The 22,529-nt window shown below is 41.2% G+C and overlaps 1 protein-coding gene across 3 annotated transcripts in view; it reads right to left on the bottom strand.

Moving 5' to 3' along the window:
• Positions 1–22,529, bottom strand: part of Nrip1 (nuclear receptor interacting protein 1) — an 86,768-nt gene that overhangs the window by 23,052 nt on the left and 41,187 nt on the right. For all 3 annotated transcript variants that reach the window (XM_029470240.2, XM_021185511.3, XM_029470238.2), the window contains exon 3: positions 20,430–20,549. The gene's annotated coding sequence lies outside the window, so the exon portion shown is untranslated. The remainder of the gene's footprint in view (positions 1–20,429; positions 20,550–22,529) is intronic.

The raw sequence follows: 22,529 nt of genomic DNA on the forward strand, positions 1-22,529 counted from the left end.
TTTATGGAAAGGCAAAAAAACAACAACAAAAAAAGATCATGCTTCCACTCAATTTCCCTACAACATTCTTACAGGCCATGTGTGCAGGGAAAAGACTTAAAAAGTACACTATAAAGCCAGAGCCATTGAAGACCTGCTAAGGGAAGCTGCTTACAGGAGTGCAACCAGCCGGAGAGAAAGAAGTCTGTTGCAGCCAACAAAGATGAAAGGAGTTGGAGATCTAAAGAGTGCTTTGACATCAGATATGGCGATGCAGAGTCTGGAGTTTGCCCAACATTTAGTTTTGGTCCAGTATTTCCTCACAATGACATTTTGGTCATATATCCTATGATGCTGGAGGTATGCAATCTGCTTTTTGATTTTGATTTTGATTTTGATTTTATAGGACATTACAGCTAAGTGATTAGATAAAATCTAAGAAGAAACTTTGAAATTTGGACTTTTAACATTGTTGAGACTGTTGAAGATGATGGGACTTTTAATGTTGGACCAAATGTATTTTGCATTATTCTATGGCTAGGTATGGCCCGGACTGACTCATGTGTTTGAACAAGCCTACAGGGGCCAGGAAATGGAATGTGATGGTTTGAACATGTCCCATGGAAAATAACACTATTAAAAGGTATGGTCCTAAAATAGGTGTGACCTTTTAGGAGGAAGTGTGTCACTGCAGGGGTAGGCTTTGAGATCCTCCTCCTAACTTCTTAGAAGTCTGATTTCTCCTGATCCCTCAGATGAAGATGTAGAACTCTCAGCTCCTCCTGCACCATGCCTGCTTGGATGCTGCTATGTTCCTGCCTTGATGATAATGGATTGAACTCTGAACCTGTAAGCCAGCCTCAATTAATATTGTCCTTTTAAGAGTTGCCTTGTCTGTTCACAGCAAAGGAAACCCTAACTAAAGGCAGTGTGAACGTGCAAGTGGACTGACTGAAAATATTGTCCATTTCCATTTCAGACCGTAAGTGACCTCACCCAAGGCTTGCTGTGTGTCCTTTGAGACGACCGTATTCTTTTTCTCCCTACTCTGAGCAATTTCCTTGGAATTCTCATGCTGAATAGCTTGCAAAACCTAGTGAAAGATATCATTTCAGTAATCGATACGTTGCTTGAATATGGGTTATAATGATGGAAGCGGTTAAGTGTCTACATTCTGTTTATAGGTAAGAACTTCACGACAACAAACAGGACCCTCACTACCGCCTCCAATGGTTTTGTGACAAAATAAGAAAACTCATCTGTGGGGGAAAGTGACCATCCAAAAAAACCACAAAAAAAGCAAAAACAAAAGGTCCATAAAGCCGAAAGCCCAACACAAAACAGAGGAAAAGAGAAGAAAACCCAAAATATTTCACTACGATTAAAACCAAAACCTACAGTACTCTAAAACTGTCCCCAAATTTGTTACTTTTTTCTAGTTTTATTATTGGATAGCACAAACTTTACAAAGTAGAACTTCTTTGAGTTTATGATTAGAATAGAAGGGTCACATGGACTTCTACATGACTAGGAGAAGACAAATTGTGAGATTAAAACACAAATTTATCACACTGGCAATTTCATGGGTGGTATGATATGTAGCTGAATATCTATATATATATTGGTAAGAATTTACTTCTTTACCTCCTTTTGACTATATAAAAACGATAACCAGATAGATGGTACTAACAGAAGTTTAGCAATGCTATCGTTGAGAAGAAAGAGAAATAAACGGTTAAACTTCCTTAAAAATCTCAGTTTTAAGTCAGGCAGAAAGGTTCATGTAGTATTAGCAGTTGAAAAGCTGAGGCAGGAGGATTGCCATGAACTCTTCTAGGGCAGCTTTGGCCACAGAATAAGCTCCAGCCTATGTCACAAGTGAGACTTCTTTTAAGAAAAGCAAAACAAAGAGAGAGAGAAAAAAAAATCAGAAACCACCAGTAAAAGCAAACAAATGTACTTTTGGCCAAGGAGATCTGAGAGGTACACAGCTCCACGGGAATCATCAACTGAATACTTTATACTGTGTGTTTGTTTGTAGACTTTTAAAGCAGTAATGTTTGTGTGAATACCAGAGTGTTGGAGGTTAGGAGAGATTTGACTTTGTAAATATTGAATGTGCCACGAATGAGATATGAAAATGGTTCTCAGACTTGGGAGACCAACAACCTAAAGCCAACAGTCACACCATCTTCCTAACAACCGCTGTGCTGACTGGCTTTAGGCTGCGCATGTGTTTTAGCTTACTCGTTCCTAAGTGGGCCCCTCGAACACATCCTACAGCCTGTAGTCGGAGCTTCTAGAACCCACTCCATCATGCTGCATGTTCCCCTAGTGATGCCACTCGGACTCAAGCTGAAATTCCTCCCTAACCCACTTCTGAGTTACGAAGGCCTGAGTGTCCTGAAATATCTGAATCTAAAGAATCATCGCAGGTCACCCAGTCCCTCTTCTCAGTCAATGCTCAGCAAGACTGTAAGGAAGGCCACAGATACGATTGCAATTTTCCCATACGAAAACTCTTTTAAATGTTAAAAGGTAAAAACTAGACAATGTTTTATTTAATCCCAAATATTAATTTGTCATGTAAAAGCCAATAAAACTTGTTGAACTTTACTAGATTCTTGCAGATGTATGCTGTGTGTGCTTTACCCTCTCTGTGCTCTGTGAGGTGGAGGTGGAGAGGGGGGAAGCCACCTATGGCTTTTTTCTGCCCTGCAGGGAGGGGCAGCAGTGCCACACACAGAATCCCAGGCATCCTCACCAAGGAGAGTGTCTTCCAACCTCAGGCCTGCTCTCCTGCAGTTCTTCACTCTATTCAGCTTAAATGTCACTTCCTAAGATGAATTACTTTCCTAGGAAGCAGTCTGCATACATTCCCAGATCAAGTACCCAGCAGACCCCCTGGTGTTGGTCCTTCTTTTGTGGTACCTTCTGCTCGCCCTGCTTTCTTCAACACTATTTGTTTATCAGCCTCTCCTCTCACCACCAGACAACAGTGGGTGGGTAAGGAAAAGCTGTGTTTACTCTTCTCAATAGGTCATATGAGACACATTCTGTGAGCAAACGCATGTCTGGTCCTTACATGTACACACACACACACACACACAAGCATACAATGGGTAGAGCTGACTTGCAACCATTCAAATTGTGAGGTTAAAAAAAAAAAGAAAAGAAAGAAAGAAGCTGTTTTATAAGTGAAATTGTTATTTTTCCTTAAGTGCCATGCTTGTACGCCCCACAGAATTAAGAATTACTTCTTTTACAACCAGAATACTGTATGATGGAAAAGAGAAACATTATTTAAACTCACAGCGAATCCTAAGATGTGTCTAACATTCCCCGTCTCCTGCCTGTCAGAGCCCACCCAAGGGCTACTCCATTGGTGTTCGTTCTTGTACAGTCACAGCATGCCTATCTTCTCTAAAAATAAAAAGAAACTACCCAAAATTACCTGTAGAAATTTCTACAGGTAAAAGGATGAAGAAGAAGAGGAGGAGGAGGACAAAGGAAGAGGAGGTCTAGGTAGGAGGGGGAGGAGGGCAAGGGAGGAGGAGGGCATGGAGGAACTGCTACAGCTGCCACAGGTCTGGAAACTGAGAAGTAACCTGAAGAAAGCGAATGCTACGATGTGAGAAAAAGTCTTTCTCCACTCTGGCCGCTCATTTTCCCAAAAAACATCACTCTGTTTTTTGACTGAAAGTCATGGGTCACTGGAAATTATGTACAGATTTGATATCTTAATTAAAAACCATGTAAATAAAAATTATGGAACAGATAGAGGCAAAATGTGCACACTGGGACATCCACACTATTACTGAGCCCCAAACCTTATTTTAGGTTAAGTCTGCGCAACAGTTAAGAGTTTAGATCAGTAAGAATACTAGCGGTAAAGGGGGTTAATCGCATCAGTGACTTTGAAGTTCCAGAGCAGCTATTAGCCGTATCATAGGATGTGACCTGGTCATCCTGTGAGTCACAGGGAAAGAGGAATAAGAAAACATCTGTGGAGTCATGTCTATCTTACATGGGAAATGGAACCCTGCAGGTCACCATCTCACACACGATGCTCCATGATAATCCTCTGTCTTTTCAGTGGGGGACACTGCACTGGAGGCTAATTTGCTTATAAACTTTGCCCAACTGTTGACCTAAAGGACCCAGGCCTGGAGATTTCCATAATGGAAGGGGGTGGGAAGGGTTAGAAACTGTTAAACTGCCAACCCTAAGACTTGTAAGCTACTAACCTTATCTGTGTTACCAGACAGCCCAAGTCCACACCCACATGCTCATTGCTCACTGGTTTCTCAATGCCTCCACAAAAGGTTGACTTGGCTATCTAGAAGAATCCCAAATTCCTTGCTCCTTTGTCCCCTGGAAATAAAACCTAGTCGCTGATATAACCCAAATGGATGAAGGACTAACACACCCACAGCTAAACAGCTAAACTATCAACTGCTCACACGAGGGCCTCGTCTGTGGACCCCCTTATATGGCTAGGATGTGCTCTGCAGGGACATAACTGCAGACTTGCAGCCCACCCCTGAAGTCTCCATAAGATCAGAGTGAGCACGTCTCTTGAATTTGGCAGCTCAGTATGTAACTGGCCTTGAAAGACCCCACGTCTAGCAAGTGCTTCTTTGCTCTGCTCAGAGATGACTACACCACTTAAAGGACACAGCGTCCTAAAGTTTTAATTATCAAGAGACTACAGTGTGTTTATGAACATACTACTCAGAAATTTATTATGCATCTCTATAAAATCATTTTTAAAACTTTTATTTTTCCTGGTGGTATACAGTGTTTTGTCACCCATCCTGGGCATGAAAATAATTGTGGCTTTATATCCTTAGGGGGCAATCCATGATAGCAGGTGGGAACATGAAGATACTGTGTACATACCCTATACATACACGTATGTGTGCCTGCACAGTGTCATCTTACTTCTATTTATAGTCTATTCAGTCATAAACTAATTTAATTGTGGCTACAAGTGTAAAACTTGAATAGTATTAATACTTTAGCACAATTCAACACAGTTGATATCCTATGACAGAAAGACAGTTGTTTCATGAAGCAAGGTGACATCCGTGTCAGACCCACACTAGGTGCTATCCTGCCTATGTGAAACAACATATATGAAGCCTCATCTTCCCAGTGGTCACATGACCTCGGACACCAGTTCCTATGTTCCTTGTTTTGAATGATAAGAAACAAAAATTATAAAACTCAAACTTCTCTTTCATTTGTCTTCTCTCGTCCTTATTTTCCTTCGTGAATGTCCTTGGTCTAGGGCTTAAGACACACTGGTTCATGCCCACAGGGCCTTAAATGCCAAGTAAGAAAAAACGTTGACTTATTAAGTAGGTTTAAAAAGGTGTAACACACATTATGCTGTTCTCCTGAATAATTTTAACTTCATAGCATCAATTAATCGCTAAAAACTAAATGTTTATTTTCTTCCTAATTACCCAGGCCTCTCTGACTGAAGTTAGCATACAATTTTCCTGAATGCTTAAACTAGTTGATATTAGTTAACAAATAGGCAAATGCACAAGTGAAATCCTTTCAGAGTTTTATAGCTTTAAAGAAAAACAGTTTTAAAAAATATTCTGTATCACAGCTGATCAGCAGATAAGCAGGGCTAGAAGCAGGTACCTGCTGTGGAAAGGGGCTCCTAAGGATACAACTAAAGGGGCCCAATGTGAGGCTCCATCAGACATCTCAACAAGTAATACAAAGACGCTGAAGAAATGGTGTCATAGTTGGTTCCACAAAACCGAGTTCCTGTTTCTTTAATACTTACAATACTTCTAGAAGCCAATAGATGCTAAAAAAAAATTCACTTCCATAGGCACAGGGCTAACTGAAGATGGAAACAGACAAAAGAGAGAAAATGGGGGGTTGGGAGGGGTTTTATATCTAGTCTATCTTCAGTTGTTCAAAATCGACTTGTTGAGCAGCTATTAGGTACCAGACAACATGTAAGCATTATGAATATTCTGAAAAACAAAACATAGCCTTGGTTCCTTGATAAAAAAATAAAGCAAGAAAATATAAAAGAATCAAACTTTTCTTTGGTTATCCTTTTATCCTAATTATCCTTGGCTAATTATTATGGCATTATATGTACATAGATGCATGATTATACATTTTATATATGTGTATACACACATGGCATATAATATATATATATGTGTGTGTATGTGTGTGTGTGTGTGTTCCTAGTATTTGTTCTGAAAGTGGGAAAGAACAACACTCAGAAGGAAAGTGTTGAAAATTCTGTCTAAGAAAGCCTTGGCTTTTAGACCCAGCATCCCTCAGCCATGTGTGGTACTACCCTCTAGTCTTTTTTGTCACTGGATTAGAGTATAGCAGGCTTCCATGAGGATTATCCATGCAACTTTTGTTTCTGCTAACCCTCCTCCCTGCTCTTCCCCATCCCCTGACCCCTACCCCTACCCCATCCTTAGGCCGTCTTTACCAGTCTTGTTCTCAAGATGAACGCATCATATTCCCCAAAACACCAGCCAATCCATGGTCACATGGATGCTCCTCATACAACCTTGTTGGGCCACAAAACCAAACAAAAGGAGAAACAGAGTCGGAAGTGGACACGGAAGGGTGATGTGGACAAGAGTGGAAAGGAGATGGGCGAGGGTGGGTGGGGTGGGAGTAGGGCCAGAGGAGCGCATTGCACACTTGTGTGAGACTGTCCAAGAACAAACTTAATACGAAATACAAGTTTTTAAAAAGAGGGACAAACATCCCAACACTTCATCAAAATTTTAAAGTCACGAGAAAATGTAAAACCAAAACCAGCAAAGACTTTTAACAACTTTTCTTATCCTAGAAAATAAAATATTCTGGCTCTGACTTCTGTGCGTATCTTTTCTGATAGTAAACCACAAAATAATTGCACTAAACTACAGTACTGAGACCTTTGATGGCTATATTCAACTTAAAATATACTTAGTAATGCTAATTTTGCCATGTAATATAAAAATGTTTAAAAATGCACCATCACGTAATTGCCAGGCATTACGACCTGACGTGGCTGATGCTCGTCACTGTTTTATGTCAGAAACTGTGTCTTTGTGTTTGAGTTTACAAATGTGTAAAATGCTCCCCAAATCAACCATTTTCCTTTAAACAGCACAGGGGCAAACCTAGATTGCTGCCTGCCGTATAACTGCTCCATCTGTATCAGGAAGTCTTTAAGAGGTCTAAAGATTGGCAAACACGGAGCAAACCTGCATTCATTCAGGAAAGTAAGCGTGGGTAGTCTATAGCCAGGCTATACATGCATTTTAACAATATAAAAGTAAACAATGAAGCATCCATCTTTAACCCATTACACATTAACAGCCACGGACCTAGCACTCACATGATATTCAGCACACTGAGGCGTTGGCAGAGAGGGCAAAGGGCAGCAGGAGTTCATGTGAGGTAAGAGGCTAAGACAAGAGGGAGGATGGCTCTCCCCTCACAGGACAGACGTACACACAGCCAGACATGCAGTGACCATGCTCAGAAGTGCCTCGGATAGTGGAGATGTCCAAGTCCAACGGCACGTACATGGATCATATTTTAAAATGCTACAACAGCCATTTAGTTCTTATATCCCAATCCCAAATTGCCAACTACAAGTCCCTATCGGAAAATAAGTCGTAGATTTTTTTTTTCCGAAAAGATATGAGAGAAAAAAAAAAACCCACTTAATTCCTTTTTCCTACCACAGAATCCTAAGAGTATGTCTATACAGAAGAAACATCGAAAGAGCAAACTAAATAACACATTTCTTAAGTTGGTTTAAGACCACATAGCAGCTGCTGCACTTCTTCCTAACCTGAAAAATCTCCTTACTTATCCTCTGTACTCCACTGGACCTGTAAGGGTAGGACGTCTCAAAAATAATTTCCTAAACTAATTATGTGCCTAACAATTCCCACGGCCCCTCCCACTCCACAGTTAAAAATCTCACGGAGTTAGCATGAATCTCATCTTTGCCTGACACATTTCCAGCCAGGAAACACATCAGCGCCTCAGGATTTTCCAGGGTCTCAATATCAATCAGGTTACGTTCCCAGTGGCTGCCTTTTAGCAAAATTATCTCAATCGCATAAACTCATGGCTGAAGTGAACCAAGCTGTAGCCTACTCCTCCTATACGCCTTCATTCATTTCAGGGTTTTTCTTTCCTTAGACATCCAGCACGTGCCACAGAAAGAGCACATGTTAAATATTCCTGGAGTGCCACAATATGTCATACAATCAAACAGATCCCAGCCCTACCTTTCTTTCCCAGCAGTGGTGCCAAGCACAGGTATACCGACCGGAGCAATCAATTTGTTCTGCAGACAGTAAGGCTCTCATAGCATACTAATGCAAAGCCTCTCTTCTTTCTCCTTTGCCTTGACTCCCCAGTGTCCGGGTCCCGACCAATACAAGGAGGAGGGCGGTATGTCTTCTGCTGAGATAACCACGACTACTAATCAAGTGTACACGCACAAGGGCACAGGATTAAACCTCCACCAAGCCCGAGTCAGGCTTTGAGAACAGCTCAACACAGGCCCGGCGTAGGCAAACCATCATTTTACACGTGAGTGCACACACAAACACACACATATACACACCCCATATTTTATCATTCTTCAATTTTTAATCTCAGAGGGATAAAATGTCCCACTGTTCCACTGAGGGCTTCTACCTGACAGCATGCAAAACAATTGTTTTTTCCACTCCTGAGAATCATGATCTGCTGTGTGTTACAAATGCTCACTGTTTTCAAAAAATGAGACATTCTTACAAATTGTGCTATCTCTCCAGTATATAACTCACAGATAGAACTTTCAAGCGTTATGATAGGGTTAATAGATTCAGCATGGATTCTTCTGATTTTACACTTAAAATGGAACAGCTCAAACCTACTATCAAAAAGAGCATGTGCCTTGCTAATAACAATGAAAGAATTTCCATTTATCTTGAAGCTATTACACTAAGTATAATTCCATGCCATTTGAAAATATGCTCAGGTCTCAGAAGTGCTTTAAAGAGTATCTGTAACACTTTAGAGTCTGGAGGCCCAGGCGGGTTGGATCTCTTAAACCTAGAGTTTTCAGGTTCTCTTTAATTAGCCATTTATAGTTGCCATTGACTTATTTTTCTTTTATTCAACACACAAAAGCTATGCCAGTCATTTGGGAAGCGGGATGGCAGAAGGGAAATAGTTTTTATACCAACACACATTACCTCATTTTAATTTGTCTGCCTTAGTGTTTGAATACCTTGAGAAGTCCTGCTAGTCAAAGGGCGGCAAACTAAACTATAATTATGAGCAGAATAGAACACTCCGTCTAACTGAACAAACTTCATTAGGAAGCTTCCCCAAGCACGTCTATTTTCATGTAAACAAATGCTTTGGCACAGTTAAAACACAGCTTCGCTCCTTCGTTCTGCGCCCTTCCTTTGCACCCCGCACTCTCCTAAAAAAAAAAAAAAAACCTCAGGAGCAATAATTAAGAAATAGGGAATGCAGTGAAGTATTGCAGGAATGTTTAATCAATACTGATACCTTTGTCCTTGACATGCGGACCATGTCACCAGGCTACTGTCATGTGATATCATGTCATTTCTCCACCTGGCTCCTGACCTTGTCCTCTAACTGACCTAAAGCTTCCCTAAAGTAGCAGGAGGCCCCTCCCCGCTGTCTCAGCAAGGTCGAATGGGTCAGCTTGTCCTCATCTATAATCCACCACCATTTGTCAGCAGGGAGGCTGGAGGAGGCAGGCTTGCTACAAGGGGAGAATGCCCAATTAGGCAGCTGTCACACAAAGCATAGGCTGCAAAATTATCCCCTGTCAAAAGAAAGAGCAGCTGCGGGTGCCAATTACAGCAACCTTTCAACCCTTTAGGTACTGGAAACTACACACAAGTAAATGAAGAACAATTAGCGATAACAAATCGATGAATTAGGACAGTAAATTAGAACGAGTAGCAGGTGAGCTTGGGTCATACATGACATTTAGGGCATACCAGACTCCAGGCAAGGGCAAAGCTCACTGCCTGGCGCCATGTCCTTGCATATAGAGTCCCTTCTACTATGTCTCTTGGCAAACCTGAAATCCTTTTCGATATCTGTACCTAAAACTATGTGTCATGATGTAAGAGTCCTTTTTCTTTTCATGGACTCAAAACAAATGTTTCTTGACAGGAAGAAAATCCCTCCCAAGAACAGATCTAGTAAATTCTAGATAGTTCTTATACAATCTACTGTGTTACCCACTCCAACTTAAAAATGTTAAGTGTAGCTTACAGAATCCAAACTACCTGTTAAAATACTCACACTGAAAATACTATACATCTTTACACACTAGTTGGCCAGATTCCCATTCGCTCCTATTTGCAGAAAAGCAATAGGGTCTGCATTCTGAGGAAATTCTTCTGCCAATATCATAAAACTCAAATCAAATTTCTCGGCCCAGATGTGATTTTTCTCTCACATAAAGAAATAACAATTTTAATGGTTTATATCTAATACCTAGAAATATAACAATCATAAAATTACTATCTTTCATTATTGGGCCCCAGGGTCATGCATGAAGTCCAAGCAGAAGACATTGACTCCTGGAGTCTATCTCATTGAGGTACTAGGGACTTAGCACTAGACCACAGCAGAGCAAATCCAACATGGCTGTGAAGTATTCATGGGTCTGGTGTTATTAGCCCTCAGAAACAAATTTTGGAAGGTCCATTTTAAATCCGTATCAATTCTTGGAAACTTGAAAAACCTGATCGGGATCCACTGTTGATTTTAAAGAAACAGGGGCTAATGAGTTCAGTGAGGCATCTCCATCTGAAGTGGGTGTGTCAGGGAGAGAGAGAAGGTATCAGGCCCTACTCACCTCCCTCCTTTACAGTATAAATGAATCACAGCTGCCAGAGGGTCAGCTCTAGTTCTTCCAGCCATTTGATAAAATTTCCAGGAGCCGTGTCACGGAGAGAAAACTCCATTAAAAGTTTATCTCAGGATTACATTTATAAATTATGTTTTGTCTCAAAACATAAACCAGACTCTTGGACAAATTTTCTTTATTTTAGAGTGCAGCCCCGCAATGTCAGACCTGGAGAATGCAAAGAAACATCAAGGAGACGGGGAGGAAGGGGTTAATGCCTTTAGAATTCGGTTTCCATCATACATGGGTGACTATCTCTTTAAATAATTTAAATCCTCTCCATCAACTACAAAGCTGTTTTGAAGCCATTTAGCTTTCTTCTTTACATGTGTTCTAATTAAGAAATGACCTTGTCATCACGCACACCAGAAATCCGGGATTATTTCCTACAGCAAAAAATTCACAAAGCCTCCCCCCCAAAAAAGAGAGTGGAGGTGGGGGGAGGGGAGAGAGACTTCTTCCCCAGTTCCCTCACTGAGGAAGTTGTTGGTTGGCTGAATGCTGAAGCAGTTCCACCGCATAATTTTTTTTCTGTTGTTGTTGAATGTCACAGGGCGGGTTAGAGTGACCTTGAGCTGCATCAGCGGCTCAGCAAGGGTCGAGATGCCTGCAGGCGCCCTTGTACTGGATTTGCAAGACAAAAACCTTCAAACTGGCTGAAGGACATCTTAAATCTCTTCAAAGGTTTCCCGAACTAATCTGGGCTGCTCTTAGCAGGATCAGCGCCAGTATGAGAAGCAAAATTAAAAACAAGGTCTTTGACAGGATGCTGTCTCCTCTTAACCCTTCCAGAGCAGAACAGAAGACATTACAGGCACTCTGGAGAGATGGCTTACCTAGAAGCACTCTTTCATAACAAATTATGTAAGCAAGAAATCACAAAAAGAAGGGAGGGGGGAACTATTAGTCCTCAAAAGTAAACATTCCTTTTTTATTTATAATGAATTCAAGCTGGGTATTTTTTTTTTCCTTGACTATACTTTAGTGTCATGGTGATAAACCTGAAAACTACAGCTATATCTTAGATTTGCAGCACTGTAAAAATCAAATCACTCCATCGACATGAATTTAGGACTTTCAGTGTTTGAAAAATAAGCTCTGGGCTGGTTAAATCGAAGACTTGGTATGATTGCATATACCTTGCTAAAGTGACAATGAAATAGTATCGTGTGACTAGAAACAGACCTGAGAAGAATCTGGTAAAGCTAGCTCAGTGCTGTTTGCTGGGAGAGGCCAACTTGCCCTTTTCCACACTGTTCTCAGCATCTCCATCCATGTACAGGCCAAAAGAGAAAGAAGAGCGAGGCAGTTAAGGTTTCCTTGCTATGGTTTGAGTGTAACGCCCTGAGACTTATGTGTTAGAACCTGCATCCTCAATTTCATCCACTAATGGTACTAACGGGATGTAATGATGTCATAAAGGTGTGGCCCCTATAAAGGAAGAAATTAGCACTTAGAATGACAGGTCTCTGAGTGCTCTCACTGTGCAGTATCCTCTGCTATCCAGTGATTCTTAGGATGTACTATGCAGCCTTCACCAGACACCAAGCAAATGACTGCACAGTGCTCCCAGACTGCTCAGTACCTGGAACCCCGAGAAACATTCATTCCTCTTCCGGTATTCAGCCTTGGGTACATTGGTAGAGCGGCAGAAAACAGACTAAGGAGAGGTAAATGTTTGGCCTTTCTCAAAGCAGTGCCTTTGGATTTCAATGCAGGAGCTATAGTAGGCAAGTTTGAAAATCATTATTCTAAAACAAAACAATACAAAATGATAAAAACAAAAACAAAATAACAGAGTGGGGCACAGTAGTGCACACCTTTGATCCCAGAACTCAGGAGGCAGAGGCAGGGGGATCTCTGTGAGTTCCTGGAAGCTTGGTCTTTAGAGCTTGGATGTCCAGGACATCCAAGGCTATACAGTGAAGCCCTATCTGGGAAGAAGAAGAAAACAAAAACCAACAATGACAAAACAAACAAACAAACAAACACACCAGCTATAGCACTCAGAATACAGTTTCGTGAAGTAAAGTGGGTACTGTTGTGACTGGACTGTGAGATGGCTCAGCAGGTAAAAACAGCTTGCTGCACAAGTTAGCGACTTGAGTTTGATTCCTGGAACCCACATAAAGCTAGAGAGGGAGAACCCAAGCCAAAGTTGTCCCCTGACCTGCACACCCCATCCCACGATTAACAACAACAACAACAGCAGCAACAAGCGAGTAGTTAGCAGAAGCAAGAAGCAAGGAAATTATTTCCTTTCAGAAAACAGCATAAGTAAGTTCAAGACTCTACTGAACCTCAACCACATCTCCACTCACAAGAATTCAGCTATGTGCTTGCAAAACACACGCGCTCAGGGCTGCAATACCTAGCAAGTTTATAACAGCACTGTGCATGGCACATCTTTGCTTTGTTCTCTGTGCAGAGAGAGAGGCAGGGAGCTGATGCTGCTAAGTGCTAAGCTGGAAGTATTCATTCATGTAGCAAGTGCCCTGGACACACCCAAGTAGGGATGACCTAGGTTTTGTTATCTGTGTGTGCAGATGGTGAGAGAAGTGGCGGCTAAAGATGGGAGACAGCCCACCACAAGAGAGTGGCCACATTCTAGGTCACAGCAAGGGACTTGAAGGCAGAGCAGAGCTGGGGTGACACAGGAAGGGGTAGCTATTTATTGTGACTGGAGATTAAGCTAACAATGCTCCCAGCTCCAAGGACTTTTGAGTCAAGGCCGCACCAAGGAGCTTAGGCCTTTATCTGGTGGGAATGGATGGTTTATAGGAAAAGATATGATTAAAGGGATGTTTTAAAAAAAAACAAAACAAACAAAACAAAAACTGTGGGGTTGGTGATGGCTTAGGGAGAGGATGTGGTAGACCAGTTGGTGCAAAGAAGAGGTCAAGAGTCAAATGAAGGTGTGGGCAGCCCAGTTCGACATAGCTCAGAAAATAATACAAATGAGGACTTAACATTTAGGAAGCAATTTGGGGAACACAAAGAGTGCTACAAAATAGATGTTAATTAACAGCAAAAGATGAAAATAATATAATTACTAGTATAGGTGTATAAAATACTGTGTTGATATGATCTGTATGAAATTTCAAGGAAAACAAAAATTCCAGTAGAAATAAGAATTTACAATCTGACCTGTACGTAATTCAAATATATTCACATCCTTGGCAAAGGCTTTGTTTATGATGAAAGCAGTGTGCAACATTTTTTAAACAATGTGAAGGCATAGTTCTGCTTTTCTTTTTTTGTTTAACTTATCTGAGAAAGGGTCTTACATCCTGCATAGTCTCAGCTAGCCTTGAACTCATGATTTTACCTCCTTAGCCTCTCTCTGAAGCGCCAGGATTATAGAACTAGGTCACTGCACCCACCTCAAAGGCCTATTGTTTTGGCTAGGAGCCAGAAGCTGGAGTAGTGGTCTGGCTTAAATTACTGTATGGTTGCTGGAGCAAAGAGTTTTATACAACACTAGTAAAGGAAAAATAAATACCTGATAAACATTAACTGAGGGCCTACTATGCTTAGAACAACAACAACAAAAAAAAAAATTAAAAGATTAAAGGACTCCCAGTGTTCTGTGGATTTCTTGCTGTGCTTCCAGATTATCACTGGTAATCACATGAAGTCCCAAATTCCAGCTCGCACCATGACATCACCATACAATAAGAGACTCTGAGCTGTTAATAAATCAAGAGTCTGATGAGAAGCCATTTTGGGATTACCATCCAGCCGCAAGGTACACACTGCATTCCCTGAACTCTCAGGAAGACCCAGTACTCAGGGAACAACGTAAGAGTCGTAATACTCTAGAGACTGACTGTCCTGCTAAGACCTCAGAAGGAATTTAACAGAGTGTCAGCCAAGGTAGAGCAGGAGGGTGCAGGGAGCAGGAGTCACTAGGGCCAAGGAAGTATCTGCCAGAGCACAAAAGGCAAGCCAGCATCAGGGGTCAGGCTGAGGCAAGAGGAAGGAAGGGCGCGGAGAGGAGAGGAGAGGAGAGGAGAGGAGAGGAGAGGAGAGGAGAGGAGAGGAGAGGAGAGGAGAGGAGAGGAGAGGAGAGGACAGTGAAACACTTGAAGGGGAGCCTACCATTGTCCCAAAAGAAGACATGGACGTCATCCTAAGACTGCATTAATGAGAACGCTTCCACAATCTCAACAGTGAGATTTCTAAAGGAGAAGGGCGTGGAGTGTCACCAGTCATAAAAAGGGACTGCTCTTGAAAGCCAGGGTTAATGACAGTGCATGGCTAGGAATGACCTTATGAGTATCCACAAATAAAATGACTTCTTGAGTAAGCATCTCTGGCTTATGACTGCCAAGCTGACACTGGCAATAGGTTCCAGGACATTCTACGTCTAGACATTAATAGATGAGTGGGTACCATGATGAACTCTGTAGAAGTTGAGAAGAAATCAGACAAATGTACGAAACACAAGTTAGGTGACATTAGGAGGAATGCATAGAACATTCTGGCTGGCAATGTGAATTCTAATAACAGCAGTCTCTGAGTATGAGCGAGTGATGCACAAGAGATCAAGACGACTTTCATGATACAAAACAAATGTGGTTTTGGGGTGTCTTTCTAACGTGTGAGCGGTGCCATTCAGAAGCCACATGCCAATGTTTTAATGGCTATTGAAGTGCATCTTAGGATACTTTTTCCTTACAAAAATCTTCTCAGTTCAAATTTCTCATATGGTACATGACAGGTGCTACAGCTGACCTAGAAGAAAACTCACCTGGACCCTCAACAGATTAGGGATAGGAAGTGACCCTGAGAGGCTTCGGAACCACAGATGACACAGTAGGGTAAAAGCCAAGAAGCAACATCTTGACTCCCGTCAAACAAAGGACATGTTTTCTAGCTTCCAGGCTGTCCACTTGTAAGTATGCCAGAAGAATAATGCTCTCTCTCAGCTAGGGGTGTGGCTCAGTGGTAGAGCCCTTGCCTACAGTGCACAAATCCTTAGAGAGATCCAACCTCTCAAATCACGGAAAACAAAACAAAGTAAGAAAGAAGAAAGGGGGGAGAAAGAAATCCCCTGTGTCAAAATTTCCCCTCGATCCAGTTGAGGAAAGAAAAGGATGTTAGTTGTAAATGAGTAGAAGGCGAAGGAGGACTTAAAACATTTCCCATCTTTGCAGTCAGCATCGGTTGCACGCTTCCCATACCATTAGCAACATCCACAAACAAACGCTGATAAGGAAGGTGCAGTGTGGTAAGAACCTAGGCTACAAGGATAATCAATGGCAAACCCTCCTGAACCGGTTGTACAAGCTTTCCAATCAACAACACACTGAGATCAGAGTTAAACAAAGCCATGAAGCAAATAAGAAAGCTCTGAGAAGAAAGAGCGGAACCGAAACGTGGCATGGGAACTGGCAGAAGGGACAATCTAGTGCTTTGCCAACTAGAACAGTTTAGGGAGGGGAAGGACCAGGAGAACAAGAGATGCATGCACATGACATAACACATTCTAGAAACATTGTTACCTCCCTTAAATACAGAATTTGCCAGGAATTAGGAACTTTCTCAGGCTGTGGCACTCATATGGCTATCCTTGAGTCTGGTGAAAGATTGGGACATAGGCTCTGAATGCCTTTTGCTTAATGACTACCCTGACAGGACAGAAGCCTTTGAAAAGCTACAGAGCTTACTACAGCGCTGAAATGGACAGGGAACAGAAGGGAAAGCAGAGCTTCATCATGCACACACTAAAAGCACCCGTGTGGAGAACATCTAGGTGTGGCAAGAAGGGTAGGACCAATGGCAAGACACGAACTGAGACTTCTCACCACGTTACTCAGATCACCCCACGAACCAGGAACCAGGTGAGATTACAAAGGGACCAATGGGGTTAGAACATGAGACAGATGCCTGATTCCAGACAGGGAAGGTTTGCTACCCACATCAAAAGCTTTACTGTTAGAAACATGTCAAGTTGGGATGGCCAAGAGTGCAGAGATTCAAGATCAAGTTAGCCACCCAAATGGAAATAGACCACAACCTCAGCAAACGGGTGGGCTTGAGGCTGGTTCCCCAGAGTTTTTCATTGTTTAATTTACGTCACTTGAACCTATCACAGAACAGCAAAAATTCCAAGCGCATCCAGAAGTCTAGAAGAGTAGGGATTTCCCTCCCAAATGACGTTAGTCATATTAATTATTCAGAAGAGTCAAGGGAAGGCCATTCTTTACAGATATCAAATTTAGAGAAGAAATGTTAATTATGCTTTTCCCACTGTAATGATAACTCCGGATTAATTAAGAAAGGCTTGTTGTTTTCCTATGATTGTTAAGCTCTGAGAGTCACTCAAGCATAAAATGACTAGAAAAACAACACAAGTCCGTTGAGTTGGGGGGAAATGTGGTGGCTGAGATATTTGGGACAAGGACCTCGGTAAAAGCTGCAGGCTTAGCCTCTGAAATAAGATGGCTGGCCGTGAGGAAGGGAATTATAACTAGATGGAAGCAATGTTGGAAATTAACAACACTTCTTCTAAGCCAAGGTTCTCGATCTCCTTACCAGGGTTGTCCATAGCCAGAGAAGCTCCGAGGGTGGCAGCCAAACTGACTTATGGCAATTAATTCCAATTAAATGGACTGATCTGGGGTTTGCCTGCACCACGTTCCTGCACCCATGGTGTAGAAGTTTAAATGCATCCACACACTATTATATGCTAAGCAAAGGACACTGCATTGGCTCTATGTGGCTAAGACTTTGCTTTCCGGTTTAAGTCGTCTTGGCTCAGAATAGTCAACACAGTGTAAGATGCTTCGAGATAAAGACAACTCCACAAAAGATTTTTTTATACCTTATTTCTATATTGTCTTATCATTGGTTATTATTGCTAAGCTCTTACTATAGCTAACATAGACTGTGGCATACTGTACCTAGGAAATTCTGTACTATACATGATATGAGGCACACAGTGGAGGCCTCTGGTCTGAAGGAGTACTAGTCTTTTGGTAGTGTTTCTTTTCTTTTCTTTTTTTTTCAGGACAGGGTTTCTCTGTGTAGCCCTGGCGTGCCAGTTTGTGTGTGCTGTAGAACCACCGAGCTTAATGTGCGTCTATAGCTTGAACTCAGGAGTGGGAGACCACATCCTTACATGCTGAGGAATGACCAGCCCCAGAAGGGCTAATTTCTAAATTAGAACGTTTTGGGAAGACATTTGCATGCTTTGTTTTTTTTTTCCACTGACCTTACCAACCTGGCATCCCATCTCTCTGAACCAACTAAATCTCTGGCCATTTTCATGTTTTTCAGAAATTTCTTTCTCTGACATTAAAGTTGAATACTCAAAACACTTGCTGAAAGTTATCTATAATCTAATCGGACTAGGAAAAAAAACCACATTAATATGCAAAATTTTCTAGTGAAAAGGCATATCACAGAGAGCATTTCCTTCTGTGGAAAATTATTACGGTCATATATTTAAGCTAAAATGACTCAGTCAATTATCAATTTTATTTAATCATCTTTTTATAAAAATAAACTAATGAATACTGCACAAAGAAAGTGAGCAGGGTTGGGGGTCCTGTACAATCCACCTTAAGAGTAAATTTCTTTTGTTAGTTACTATATAGAAGGACTTGTTTCTTGAAAGACCTGAGCTCACACGTATGGAAAAACCAGTACAGGACATTAAGAGTTTCCTATGTGTTCCATGTTTTATATTGCTTTCAATATTTAATAATCTAATTGCTTCTTCAATCCTCTTCTTCATTCAAAAAACATTACCATCCTAAAAAGTTTAACACTGGTTTCTTTAGTGTGGTTGTGTAACAAACTATGATAAAGAAGACTTATTATAAATAACTTCAACTTGTCAAACACTGTTTACCACATATTCCTTAGGAAAATACCTACACCTACACACACACACACACACACACACACACACACACCGGGCCTCATGTATTTCAGGCTGCCTTGAAACTTACTATGTAAGTAAGCAAGGGTGATACTGAGTGCTGGTGTTAGAGGCCGGTGCCACCAGGCCTGGTTTTATACAATGTTAGGATTAAACACCGAAGCTCCAGCCCCAATAACAATAAACACATTTTATAAAATAAAAGCCAGATAAATTCACCTTAAAAATCTCGAATCATGTTATGTATATGGAAAAACATCAAAAATAAATAAATAAATCATCCTCTGATTAATTTTTGTATTTCAAAAGTTGCCCTCCATTCTAAATATTCTTAGTTCCTCAGAAGGAAAATCTACACCGATAGTTTTCCCTCCCCTGCCTCTTTTCTCGAGCTAGACTGTCTCACTAGTACCAGGTGGCCCAGGCGGGCCTGGAATTCAGCACTGTCCCTTCTTAGGGTCTCAGGACGGACCTGCAGGGCCACCACAGCAGCTCAATGTGCTGCCTTGCTACAAACTTCAAGTGGCTGTGTTCTTTATCTGCTCACCATCGGTGTCACCTGTTCAACTGAAGTGACTGCAACTCACCTTCTTGTGACTCAGTAAAGCAAGGGTGTTGGCAACCAACAAACTCAGTACACCTTCTGTCCTCACTACTGCTGCTTTTAGGCACTTTCGAAAACAGAACGCTTTCTTTAAGGATTTTTCTTTGTGAGACAACAAGAAAATATAACCATTAAGGAAAACAATTAAGCTAAGCTCACTGCTTCCTTTTCGGACTAGGAGTTGACTCAAAATTACCATCCCTTTCCGCAGCCTCATATGGTGAGCTTAGGGTACGAGCGCTGCTTTTTCGCACCAGAGTTTCCAGGTTTCTGGCCTGAAAGCGAACTTGTCCCAAGAACTTACAAGCACAACACATTCTGTTCTCCCCCAGCTTGTACAGGCTGCTACAGCCCAGGAATAAAGGTCTGAGGCAGCATTTATACTAGAAATACAGTTGGGTAGATTCAATCAGAACTTACAATTCACCCATCCCTTTTTATTTCATTTCATTTTATTTTATTTTATTTTTTAAAACTCAAACCAAATATTTGATCATTTCTCAAAAATGCTTTGTAGAATTTATACAACTCCCATCTATGAAGCCATACCCACAGTAACTAAACATTTCTGTTTTCTTCTCCAAAGAAGAACTAACTTTGTACCTGAATTGGATTGCTATGGAGATACCGGCTTTACAACCTCCACGAGTTTGGGTAAAACCAAATTATCTACAGTAGCACTGTTTTCTTTTCTCAGCCCATCACTCCAGAAAGAATCCTCCTGATTCTACTCTTGAGAATTTTGATTGTTTTGGCCTTTCTTCTGGGACTTAATCTCTTTCACCGTTTGCTTACATTGATCTGATTCTTCACTGTCAAGTCCTTAGATAGGACCTTACGTGTTTTCTTAACTGCACTGCCTAAAGAGATAATTCGTATAGATAAAATACAGAATAGGTATCTAGTAACTGTAAGCTAATTTACAACCAAGAAAGGACGGTCTAAAACAGATTAAAGCCAACGAGGATGAAGCCAAAGAGAAAAGGGAAAGGGTTTCTCACCGTCTGCCTCGGCCTGAGCCTCTGCTATGTGGGAAAGGAAGCTGAGAAGGCTGTTGAAAAATCAACTCTGATGTCATCGGAGTCTTCAGATTCTCCCGGCCTCCTCAGTCAACTGCGCACCTTAAGAACCGGAAACGGACAGTTTGGCAACCATTGCAAAGCAGACTTAGGAACACTATTTTGTAACAGTCAATACATTTATCTCAGAATCTTTCCTTGCTCAAATTCAATACAGAAGGAGTCATTTGACAGGTAAATAGGAACTGTTTATGTCTATTAGTTTATTAAAAGAATGCAGGAGGTCCTTGCTGTGGAAATAATACATTTGCTTAATTATGAGAAGATGCTATGCCAAAGCAAACCATGAAAAGGGAGTGTTGTCGCTATCAAGTGCCTGTCAACCTACATTGATAGCGTTCACCCCAAAATTCCATGTACCCCTAAAGACTTCACCCAAAAAAAGGAAACAAGAAAAACAACTGTAGTTTCTCTCATATTAAATTTCTTCAGCTTCAAAATAGCAACAGTTTAACCTTCCCAACACAATAAGCATCAGCCATCTTACGTTCATTCCTGTAAGGACAGGAGAGAAAAGCTAGAACCAGTTTTGATGTTAACAGCCCTCAAAACCCTCAAACCAGAGAAAAGACAAGAAACAAACCACGTGGACCAGCTGAGGTAAACTACGGCAAGTCCACACACCCACAGAGCCTGGCACTACTGTGTTATTGATACAATAGTAATGAACATAGAAATCATCCTGTACAAGAAACTAAACAAAAACAAAAACACTGAGTGTAATCCCATTTTACATACACTCCTAGGCGATGCAAATTAATCTACTATGGGAGGAAAAAAAAAATCATCCAATGGGATTCCCTGGGGAAGGGGCAGACACAAGGCAGGAATTCAAACAGGTGCTACAGTGGAAGGTGGCACTGCTTTCATAATGGCTTGAAAGGCCACAAAACCCGGTTTATGCCCCTTCACGTTGCAATCCCAATCCTAAGACTTTTCTCATCTTCTAAGAAAACAAAGAACATCTGGAAGGAGGTAGAAGTAAATAGCAAAAATAAAAATTTATAATACGTATTATTTCTAACATCAAAAAAAAACCAGAAATAGCTAATGTATATTGAAATAGAAAAGCCTAAATGTAGCCAAACAACAATCTTTTACACCATGAGATAGTATATACACGATACAGCATCATATACAAAGTCTTATATAAGAAAACTGAGTTCTACTGAGTGATATATATTAAGAATTAAAGAAACAACCCTACGTTTAACACAAATACATTTGCATTAAACCCATACAAAGTAATGGCATCCTTTCTGCATTGAAACATAATTATTTTTTTACTTTCTGCTGATAAATATTTTGTAATTTTCTTCAATGAACGGGTATTGCTAACAAATGAAAGCTGAAAACAACAACCAGGAAGAAGTGGACCTGCTTAGTACAGGTACAAAGGAAGGCCTCTAAGAGGTTTCCCAAGTCAGAGGTGGCTCTGCTGCCATTCAACTCCACCAGTGACCTACTAAGTAGGGAGGGCTGGGTAAACCGGAACAAACCAGAAGCCATCATTAAGCTGCATGCTTTCCCAGATATAGAGCACTTTATTAGCTTAACCTTTGTAGTGAGGTTACACAGGAACATCAGACTCGGAGGAGGCTCCCAAATTCTATATTGTGGAATCAAATCCGATCTTGCCAATAAATTTTGACAGGCATTCTCAGTAAAGTGGGGGAGGTGGGGTGGGACTCAGAGGAGGCTCCCAAATTTTATATTATGGAGTCAAATCAGACCTTGCCACTAAATTCCGACAGGAGTTTTCAGTAAAGTAAGGGGCTGGAGGGCTAATGACTTTTCCTGACTATGTATGGGAGGAAGTTATTCACAAGTGATCTTTAAAACAACCACATTCGCAATTCTATTTATTAGACTATAACAGAGACCTTGAGGGATTCTCTATACCTAATTCCTAGCCTTGGAAACTACTCCCAATAAGTCGGCCTTGACTTGGTTGACAAATAATCAAACCACCGACATCCCACTAGTCTTTCAGTGTCATTGCATTTCTTCTCTTCTTGAGAG

Source organism: Mus caroli, unplaced genomic scaffold (genome assembly GCF_978045245.1).
Source record: "Mus caroli unplaced genomic scaffold, Mus_caroli_1 scaffold_17, whole genome shotgun sequence".
Lineage (NCBI taxonomy): Eukaryota > Metazoa > Chordata > Mammalia > Rodentia > Muridae > Mus > Mus caroli.